This window comes from Grampus griseus (genome assembly GCF_964374135.1).
Source record: "Grampus griseus genome assembly, chromosome: 5".
In the NCBI taxonomy this organism is placed as follows: domain Eukaryota; kingdom Metazoa; phylum Chordata; class Mammalia; order Artiodactyla; family Delphinidae; genus Grampus; species Grampus griseus.
This window is the reverse complement of record NC_138998.1, coordinates 61,232,397-61,243,587: the sequence shown is the minus strand read 5'-3', so window position 1 is coordinate 61,243,587 and position 11,191 is coordinate 61,232,397. Positions and strand designations below refer to the sequence as shown.

Sequence of the window (11,191 nt, the reverse complement as noted above, 5' to 3'; positions counted from 1 at the left end):
AAAATAGAGCTACTTTATGGTCCAACAATCCCACTCCTGGACATATATCCAGAAAAGACGAAAACTCTAATTCAAAAAGATACATGCACCCTGATGATCATAACAGCACTATTTACAATTGCCAAGATATGGAAACAACCTAAGTGTCCACTGACAGATGAACGGATAAAGAAGATGTGGTATTGTATGGCACACAAACATGTAAAGACAGGGAAATATGTTAAGTATAGCACATAACTACTTTTTTATTTTAGTTTATTTTTAATTTTTATTGGTGTATAGTTGATTTACAATGTTGTGTTAGTTTAAGGTGTAGAGCAAAGTGAATCAGTTATACATACACATATTTCCACTCTTTTTTAGATTCTTTTCCTATATAGGCCATTACAGAGTATTGAGTAGAGTCTCCAGTGCTATACAGTAGGTCCTTATTAGTTATCTATTTTATATATAGTAGGGTGTATATGTCAATCCCAATCTCCCAGTTTATCCCTTATCCCACCCTAGTAACCATAAGTTTGTTTTCTACATCTATGACTCTATTTCTGCGCATAACTACATTTTTGTTAAGGTAAAGACATTTTCAACATTACGTTATGTAGGATGTGGAGTTTCAGCTCCAGGGATAGGTGCAGGGTCTTCAGTTCTAGCCTCCCCCCTGAGTTCTGCTGTGAACTGCAGGTAGACGCTCCTTCAGTCCCCAGGCCCAACCACATCCGGTTGCTGTCTGGGCCAGGAGCAATGGTCAGGATCACATCTACCTCCTGGTGGTTCTTATAACCATAGAACAACCATCTTCTTTCCTTTCCTAATAGGGATGCTTTTCTTTTAAACATTTAAAACTCTAACAGAAGAGATTTCTAATTAAAAATAGCAGACTAAACATCTCTGTTTATTTGCATTCCCTCCCACATCCTTGCTAAAATTAAAGTGAAGGACTAAAACATGGATAAACCTACAGCCACAAGAGAATGAAAGGAGGTCCATCAGCTGATAAGAGATTTTGACAAAATTCTAGAAGACAGGAAGCAAAAGAAGGAGTGACAAGTAAAGTAGCAGAATAAAGGAAACTGCAGATTAGAATACTGGCAGAGAGAAAAAATACAGAAAAGAACTTTTTAGCCCTACAGAATGTCAGAGAAGTTCAAGTAAGGAATCAAGTAGAGTAGAACAGCGGAGGGCAAGTAGGGTTGAAAACAAGGAGGCTAATTAAAATCTATATAAAATAGAAACAATCCCCCCATTCTCCCCTTCCTCCAGTTCCCCTGTGGTCAAACCAGACATCCATCCTTTAGGGAGGAGAATAGAGTTTCTTTCCCTACAGAAATGAGTAGCCCAGAGAATAGAACTGCACATTATGGCATTAGAGGATCCCCAGCATAATGGCCAGCTCCTGTACAATAACCCCAAAGCAAAGCCCACCCCCAACTCAACAAACACACAAGGCTCCTGATATCCTTTTTGTGCCACGCTCTTAAATAGGAGCAGTCAGTCAAGAATCACTATAAATTTGAGGAAGCCTTCCAAAATAAATAAAATCAAGATTTTAAAAAATGACTCAACTGAGTTCCCATGGGATACTGATAGTTTCTTACATCCACAACTTTTCACACAACCACCAAAACCCATACAAACTAACAAGGAGAGCAACTCAAATCACATGTAATCTATATCTATACCATAACTACAAGAGAGAGATTCCACAAACTTTAATTTACATGTAAGAGGCAAATTAAACATATGATATCAGCAAAGCTGGCTCCAGAGCTCACTCCAGAGCTCTAACTGGAAAGTCAGGTGAAGACTGCAGGGAAGAAGGATGGGTTCAGGGGAATCCTAGCAGTGGAAGAACATGAATAAAATTCACCACTTCAAAAAGAGAGGGTCTCGTCTTGAGTAGAGGAATGCTAAGAATCCTTCTTCAGCTCCAGCCCTGGATGCAGCAGCCATCATGATGTTGATGCCCAAGAAGGACCTGCTTGTCATTTATGAACTCCTTTTAACGGAGGGGGTGATGGTGGCCAAAAAAGATGTCCACATGCCTAAACACCCTGAGCTGGCAGACAAGAATGTTCCCAGTCTTCACGTCATGAAGGCCATACTGTCTTACATCACCAGGCTACAGGAAGGAAGAGTTTGCCTGGAGACATTTCTACTGGTACCTTACCAGCAAGGGTATCCAGTATTTCTGTGATTGCCTCCATCTTCCCCCTGAGACAGGCCTGCCACCCTGCACTGCAGCCGTCCTGAGACTGGCCACAGCCCAAAGTTCTGGAGGGAGAACAACCTGCAAGACTCACACAGGGGGAAGCTGACAGAAAAGCCTACAGACCAAGCATTGTGCTCTCTGGTGCCAAAAGGAGAGCTAAGACCAGGTTGGGTCAGCAACTGAATTCCAATTTAAAGGTGTGTTTGGTCGTGGTTGTGGTCGGCCACCTCAGTAAATCTGGAAGAGATTGTTTAGTGTTGAATAAACCTGTAGGAAGGAAGGAAGGAAGGGAGTGAGGGCAGGAGGGAGACTGAGATTAGGTCTGCCACCTGGCAGGCCAGAGCACTGGCCACTGAGAAATATAGGAGAGGCTCAAAAATGCACAGAACCAAAAATAACAGTCTTGGAAAGCCTCCACTCCTAGGGAGAGGAAGGCTGCTTAGAAGGGGGAAGCATTACTTGGAGACTGGGAAATGGTGGAAAGTAGAAGTCCTACAGAAACAAAAGAAAATTGCAGAATCAGAAGACACACTAATCTCTCCCTCAGAAAAGCACAATCTATTAAAGAAATTTCACTACACTTATCAATAAAAGAAGGCATTCCTGAACTAAGAATCTTAGTAAACCACCCAAGTCCTTTACCTCTCCCCACAAAGAAAACCTGTTATTAGCAGGTCGGGAAAATTCAACACACTTTTAAATAAACAAATGACAGGCAGCATCTATACCAAGCCACTATGAGAAGAAAACAATAAGTGAGAGTCTAATATGTTCAGCTGATGAATTTATTCCCCTCCAAAACAACGAAGAAATGGATGAAAATCATGACACAATATCCAACACAAATTAAATATTATTAAATAGACATTTGAAGATATAAAACACCAAAATTCAAATGTTCTGGATAGAAATGGACAAAAACCAAGATGTGAAAGGAGTTAATCAAACTCAGGAAAGAGATAGAAGAAAAAGTCAAATAAAAATATATACAGAGAAGCAAGAAGAACTACAATACTGCAGCCTGTGGAACTAAAACCACATTCACAGGAAGATAGACGAGATGAAAAGGCAGAGGGCTATGTACCAGATGAAGGAAGAAGATAAAACCCCAGAAAAACAACTAAATGAAGTGGAGATAGGCAACCTTCCAGAAAAAGAATTCAGAATAATGATAGTGAAGATGATACAGGACCTCGGAAAAAGAATGGAGGCAAAGATCAAGAGGTTGCAAGAAATGTTTAGCAAAGACCTAGAAGAATTAAAGAACAAACAAACAGAGATGAATAATACAATAACTGAAATGAAAAATACACTAGAAGGAATAAATAGCAGAATAACTGAAGCAGAAGAATGGATAATGACCTGGAAGACAGAATGGTGGAATTCACTGCTGCAGAACAGAATAAAGAAAAGAGAATGAAAAGAAATAAAGACAAGGCTTCCCTGGTGGTGCAGTGGTTGAGAGTCTGCCTGCCACTGCAGGGGACACGGGTTCGTGCCCCGGTCCGGGAAGATCCCACGTGCCGTGGAGCGGCTGGGCCCATGAGCCGTGGCCGCTGAGCCTGCACATCTGGAGCCTGTGCTCCACAACGGGAGAGGCCACAACAGTGAGAGGCCCGTGTACCACAAAAAAAAAAGAAAGAAAGAAAGACAGACTAAGACATCTCTGGGACAACATTAAACACAACAACATTCACATTATAGGGGTCCCAGAAGGAGAAGAGAGAGAGAAAGGACCCAAGAAAATATTTGAAGACATTATAGTCAAAAACTTCCCTAGCATTGGAAAGGAAACAGCCACCCAAGTCCAGGAAGTGCAGAGAGTCCCATACAGGATAAACTCAAGGAGAAAACACCGAGACCATAGTAATCAAATTTGCCAAAATTAAAGACAAAGAAAAATTATCAAAAGCAGCAAGGGAAAAATGACAAATAACATACAAGGGAACTCCCATAAGGTTAACAGCTGATTTCTCAGCAGAAACTCTACAAGCCAGAAGGGAGTGGCATGACATATTTAAAGTGATGAAAGGGAAGAACTACAAACAAGATTACTCCACCCAGCAAGGATCTCATTCAGATTCGATGGAGAAATCAAAAGCTTTACAGACAAGCAAAAGCTAAGAGAGTTCAGCACCACCAAACCAGCTCTACAACAAATGCTAAAGGAACTTCTCTACGTGGGAAACACAAGAGAACAAAAGGACCTACAAAAACAAACCTAAAACAATTAAAATGATAATAGCAGCATACATATCGATAATTACCTTAAATGTGAATGGATTAAATGCTCCAATCAAGAGACACAGGCTTGCTGAATGGATACAAAAACAAGACCCATATATATACTATCTACAAGAGACTCACTTCAGACCTAGGGACACATACAGACTGAAAGTGAGGGGATGGAAAAAAATGTTCCATGCAATGGAAATCCAAAGAAAGCTGGAGTAGCAATTCTCATATCAGATAAAATAGACTTTAAAATAAAGAATGTTACAAGAGACAAGGAAGGACACTACATAATGATCAAGGGATCAATCCAAGAAGAAGATATAACAATTATAAATATTTATGCACCTAACATAAGAGCACCTCAATACCTAAGGCAACTGCTAACAGCTATAAAAGAGGAAATCAAGAGTAACACATAATAGTGGGGGACTTTAACACCTAACTGACACCAATGGACAGCTCATCCAAACAGAAAATTAATAAGGAAACACAAGCTTCAAATGACACAATAGACCAGACAGATTTAATTGATATCTATAGGACATTCCATCCAAAAAGAGCAGATTACACTTTCTTCTCAGTGTGCATGGAACATTCTCCAGGAAAGATCACACCTTGGGTCACAAATCAAGCCTCAAAATATTTAAGAATATTGAAATCATATCAAGCATCTTTTCTGACCATAACGTTGTGAGATTAGAAATCAATTAAAGGGAAAAAAATGTAAAAAGTACAAACACATGGAGGCTAAAAACTGCATTACTAAATAACCAAGAGATCACTGAAGAAATCAAAGAGGAAATCAAAAAATACCTAGAGACAAATGACAATGAAAACACGATGATCCAAAACCTATGGGATGCAGCAAAAACAGTTCTAAGAGGGAAGTTTGTAGCAATACAATCCTACCTCAAGAAACAACAAACATCTCAAATAAACAATCTAATCTTACACCTAGAGGAACTAGAGAAAGAAGAACAAACAAAACCCAAAGTTAGTAGAAGGAAAGAAATCATAAAGATCAGAGCAGAAATAAATGAAATAGAAACAAAGAAAACAATAGCAAAGATCAGTAAAACTAAAAGCTGGTTCTTTGAGAAGATAAACAAAATTGATAAACCATTAGTCAGACTCATCAAGAAAAAGAGGGAGAGGACTCAAATCAATAAAATTAGAAATGAAAAAGGAGAAGTTACAACAGACACTGCAGAAATACAAAGCATCCTAAGAGACTACTACAAGCAGCTCTATGCCAATAAAATGGACAACCTGGAAGAAATGGACAAATTCTTAGAAAGGTATAGCCTCCCAAGACTGAACCAGGAAGAAATAGATAATATGAACAGACCAATCACAAGTAATGAAATTGAAACTGTGATTAAAAATCTTCCAACAAACAAAAGTCCAGGACCAGATGGCTTCACAGGTGAATTCTATCAAACATTTAGAGAAGAGCTAACACCTGTCCTTCTCAAACTCTGCCAAAAAATGGCAGAGGAAGGAACACTCCCAAACTCATTCTATGAGGCCACCATCACCCTGATACCAAAACCAGATAAAGATACTACAAAAAAAGAAAATTACAGACCAATATCACTGATGAATATAGATGCAAAAATCCTCAACAAAATACTAGCAAACAGAATCCAACAGCACATTAAAAGGATCATACACCATGATCAAGTGAGATTTACCCCAGGAACGCAAGGATTCTTCAATATACGCAAATCAATCAATGTGATACATCATATTAACAAATTGAAGAAGAAAAACCATATGATCATCTCAACAGATGCAGAAAAAGCTTTTGAAAAAATTCAACACCTATTTATGATAAAAAATCTCCAGAAAGTGGGCATAGAGGGAAACTACCTCAACATAATAAAGGCCATATATGACAAACCCACAGCAAACATCATTCTCAAGGGTGAAAAACTGAATGCATTTTCTCTAAGATCAGGAACAAGACAAGGATGTCCATTCTCACCACTATTATGCAACAGAGTTTTGGAAGTCCTAGCCATGGCAATCAGAGAAGAAAAAGAAATATGAGGAATACAAATTGGAAAAGAAGAAGTAAAATTATCACTGTTTGCAGATGACATGACACTATATATAGAAAATCCTAAAGATGCTACCAGAAAACTGCTAGAGCTAATCAATGAATTTGGTAAAGTTGCAGGATACAAAATTAATGCACAGAAATCTCCTGCATTCCTATACACTAATGATGAAAAATCTGAACAAGAAATTAAGGAAACACTCCCATTTACCATTGCAACAAAAAGAATAAAATACCTAGGAATAAAACTACATTGGGAGACAAAAGACCTGTATGCAGAAAACTATAAGACACTGATGAAAGAAATCAAAGATGACACAAACAGATGGAGAGATATACCATGTTCTTGGATTGGAAGAATCAATACTGTAAAAATGACTCTACTGCCCAAAGCAATCTACAGATTCAATGCAATCCCTATCAAATTACCAATGGCATTTTTTACAGAACTAGAACAAAAAATCTTAAAATTTTTTTGGAGACACAAAAGACCCCAAATAGCCAAAGCAGTCTTGAGGGAGAAAATGGAGCTGGAGGAATCAGACTCCCTGACTTCAGATTATACTACAAAGCTACAGTAATCAAGGCAATATGGTACTGGCACAAAAACAGAAATATAGATCAATCGAACAGGAATGAAAGCTGAGAGATAAACCCACACACCTATGGTCAACTAATCTATGACAAAGGAGGCAAGAATATACAATGGAGAAAAGACTGTCTCTTCAATAAGTGGTTCTGGGAAAACTGGACAGCTACATGTAAAAGAATGTAATTAGAACACTCCCTAACACCATACACAAAAATAAACTCAAAATGGATTCAAGACCTAAATGTAAGACTGGACACTATAAAACTCTTAGAGGAAAACATAGGAAGAACAATCTTTCACATAAATCACAGCAAGATCTTTTTTGATCCACCTCCTAGAGTAATGGAAATAAAAACAAAAATAAAGAAATGGAACCTAATGAAACTTAAAAGCTTTTGCACAGCAAAGGAAAGTATAAACAAGATGGAAAGAAAGCCCTCAGAATGGAAGAAAATATTTGCAAACAAATCAACGGACAAAGGGTTAATCTCCAATATATATTAACAGCTCATGCAGCTCAATATTAAAAAAGCAAACAACCCAATCAAAAAATGGGCAGAAGACCTAAGTAGACATTTCTCCAAAGAAGACATACAGATGGCCAAGAGGCACATGAAAAGCTGCTCAACATCACTAATTATTAGAGAAATGCAAATCAAAACTACAATGAGGTATCACCTCATACCAGTTAGAATGGGCATCATCAGAAAATCTACCAACAACAAATGCTGGAGAGGGTGTGGAGAAAAGGGAACCCTCTTGCACTGTTGGTCAGAATGTAAATTGATACAGCCACTATGGAGAACAGTATGGAGTTTCCTTAAAAAACTATAAATAGAATTATCATGTGACCCAGCAATCCCATTACTGGGCATATACCCAGAGAAAACCATAATTCAAAAAGACACATGCACCCCAATGTTCATTGCAGCACTATTTACAATTGCCAGGACATGGAAGCAATCTAAATGCCCACTGACAGACGAATGGATAAATAAGATGTGGTACATATATGCAATGGAATATTACTAAGCCATAAAAAAGAACGAAATTGGGTCATTAGTAGTGATGTGGATGGATCTAGAGACTGTCATACTGAGTGAAGTAAGTCAGAAAGAGAAAAACAAATATCGTATATTAATGCATATATGTGGAACCTAGAAAAATGGTACAGATGAACCAGTTTGCAGGGCAGAAATTGAAACACAGATGTAGAGAACAAACGTATGGACACCAAGGGCAGAAAATGGTGGGGGTGGTGGTAGTGGTATGATGAATTGGGAGATTGAGATTGACATGTATACACTGATGTGTATAAAATGGATAACTAATGAGAACTCGCTGTAAAAAAAATTTTTTTTTAAGAAAAAGAAAAAGAAATATATACAAATATCAACTCAATATGTTATACACTTGAAGGTAATATAATGTTATAAGTCAATTATATCTCAATAAAATCTTTAAATTTTTTTAATTTAAAGATTTCAGAAGTAAAGATTAAATCACAAAATGCCCAAAGTAGATGAAAATTCAACTGAAAATATAATAAGAGATATAGCCAAGAGAAAAATAAATAAATAAGGAGGTAAAATGATCAAAGAAAAGATGATAGCTATAGAGAATAGGCAAAAAAGATTTATATACATATAATTGGAGTTGCTGAAAAAGCAAAACAGAACAATGGAATGAAACTAATATTTAAAACTATAATCCAATAGTGATTGTAGTAATGATTATACAACTATATATGACTTGTCAAAACTCATCAAATTACACACTTCAAATTGGTGAATTTTATTTTATATAAGTTATACCACCATAAAGTAGATTATAAATTAAATAAATATGAAGTGTTTAACCCCAAAGAAATATAATCCCAGAAAACTTTCTGAAAGTAAAAATGGCCTAAATCTACATGTTGAATGCACCTATGTACATAGGAAAATTGACCAGAATAGTCAACTCTGAGATATATCAGAGTAAAACAATTTTAAAGGTAAAGAAAAAAATCCTCTTGGCAAATTTTCCAAATCAAATACAAAGTAAAGAAAATCAAGTTGTCATCCTATTGGATAATCATTAGTGCAAAACTAAAAAAATAGTGAAAGAAAGTATAACTGACAATTTGACCAAAAAAAAGGAAATTATAGAAAATATTTTATTAATCTAAAAGAACCAAAAAGGAAGAAAAAAGGGAACATAAAACAGATAGGTTCATCAAATTTACCAGTGCTGAAAGAAGAAATTAAAAGTTCAAGAAGTGTGGTGTTTTTTTAAAAACTGTATTTGGCATTTAAAATTTTCCAACAGTTCTGGTTATGACAGAGTAACTAGCACTGGACTAGCCCTCCTGCCATAAATAATTACAAAACTAGACAAAATGTATAAAGAAAGTTTTTTTTTTTTTTTTTTTTTTTTGCGGTACGCGGGCCTCTCACTGTTGTGGCCTCTCCCGCTGCGGAGCACAGGCTCCGGGTGCGCAGGCTCAGTGACCGTGGCTCACGGGCCCAGCCGCTCCGCGGCATGTGGGATCCTCCCGGACCGGGGCACGAACCTGTGTCCCCTGCATCGGCAGGCGGACTCTCAACCACTACGCCACCAGGGAAGCCCAAGAAAGTTTTTTTAGATATTGGGACAACAGGTAGTACAGAACCGTGATCCCTAAAAGAAGAAACGCCCATATGAGTCCCACCATAACCTGGCTTTCTTCCTGGAGACAGTTTCTAGACCACAGTACAAAGAAGTAGAGCCCAAGCAGAGAACAGTGGGCTCATTGAGCTGAAGAGGCAGGAATTAGATTTTAGGGCTGTTGAAACAGCTGAAATTTGTGAGGCAGCGTACTGAAAAGGAGAGAGCTGTAAGAGAAGGAGATTCAGAGATCTGCATAGGGGGTCCCCTCAAGTGGTTGACTGAATACTCAGCTGAGCATGGAGAGATGAGAGTCTGCAAAGCCTGGCAAAGAACAGCTATTGAGAAGTTGGGAGCCGCACAGAGATTCCAGCGGTCTCACAAGACTGGGAGACATAGCAGTTCCAACCAGTCAGAGTGGCTGAACAATGATGCAGTTCAATTGAGGCCTCAGAAAGGCCACATCTTAGGAGTAGAGCTAGTCTAGCCCTTAAGTAAGGAATACTCTAAACCAGTCCTAACAAGGCTTAAAACAAACCTTGAAGAAAAAAATCAAATTGATTCACCAGTAAATCGATTGCCTACTAAAATGAACCTCAACAAACTTTAAAGCCACATAATTCCCACAGCGTAGAATGTACAATGTACACATGACAATCGAAAATCAATGGACAGGTGAAGTAGTAGTAAAATGTGATTCAAAATCAAGGAAAAAAAGTTAAGAGAAACAAACTCAACATGATAGGAGATGTTGGAATTAACAGACACAGACTTTTAAAAAGCCATTATAAAAATGTTTAAGGGGGCTTCCCTGGTGGCACAGTGGTTGAGAATCTGCCTGCCAATGCAGGGGACACAGGTTCGAGCCCTGGTCTGGGAAGATCCCACATGCCGCAGAGCAACTAAGCCCATGAGCCACAACTACTGAGCCTGCGCGTCTGGAGCCTGTGCTCCGCAACAAGAGAGGCCGCGACAGTGAGAGGCCTGCGCACCACGATGAAGAGTGGCCCCCACTCGCTGCAACTAGAGAAAGCCCTCGCACAGAAATGAAGACCCAAGACAGCCAAAAGTAAATAAATACATAAATAAAATACAACAAAACTTGTAAAAAAATGTTTAAGGATTTAAAGGGAAAAACCGAACATAGTGAGTGAACAATTGGGGAAATTCAATAGGTAAAGGGAAACTATTAAAAAGCATCAAATGGAAATTCTAGAATTGAAGAATACAACATCAGAAATAAAAAATTTGCCAAGTGTGTTGAGGGCAGATTAGACACTGCAGGAAAAAAATCAGTGAACTTGAAGGCAAGTCAATAGACCTATCCAAAGTGAATCACAGGAGAAAAAAAAATGCAAAAATTGACCAGAGCCTTAGTGACCTGTAGGACAATATTAGGTAGTCTAACACATGTAATTGAAGTCCCAGGAGAGGTGAGATATTATAACATGCAAAAATATATTTG

At 38.1% G+C, this 11,191-nt stretch overlaps 1 pseudogene across 1 annotated transcript; it reads left to right on the top strand.

The window, feature by feature from the left end:
- Positions 1 to 1,942: 1,942 nt before the first annotated feature.
- Positions 1,943 to 2,444, top strand: LOC309822906 (small ribosomal subunit protein eS10-like; annotated as a pseudogene). The gene has a single exon. The product of its transcript is annotated as a small ribosomal subunit protein eS10-like (transcript).
- Positions 2,445 to 11,191: the final 8,747 nt, after the last annotated feature.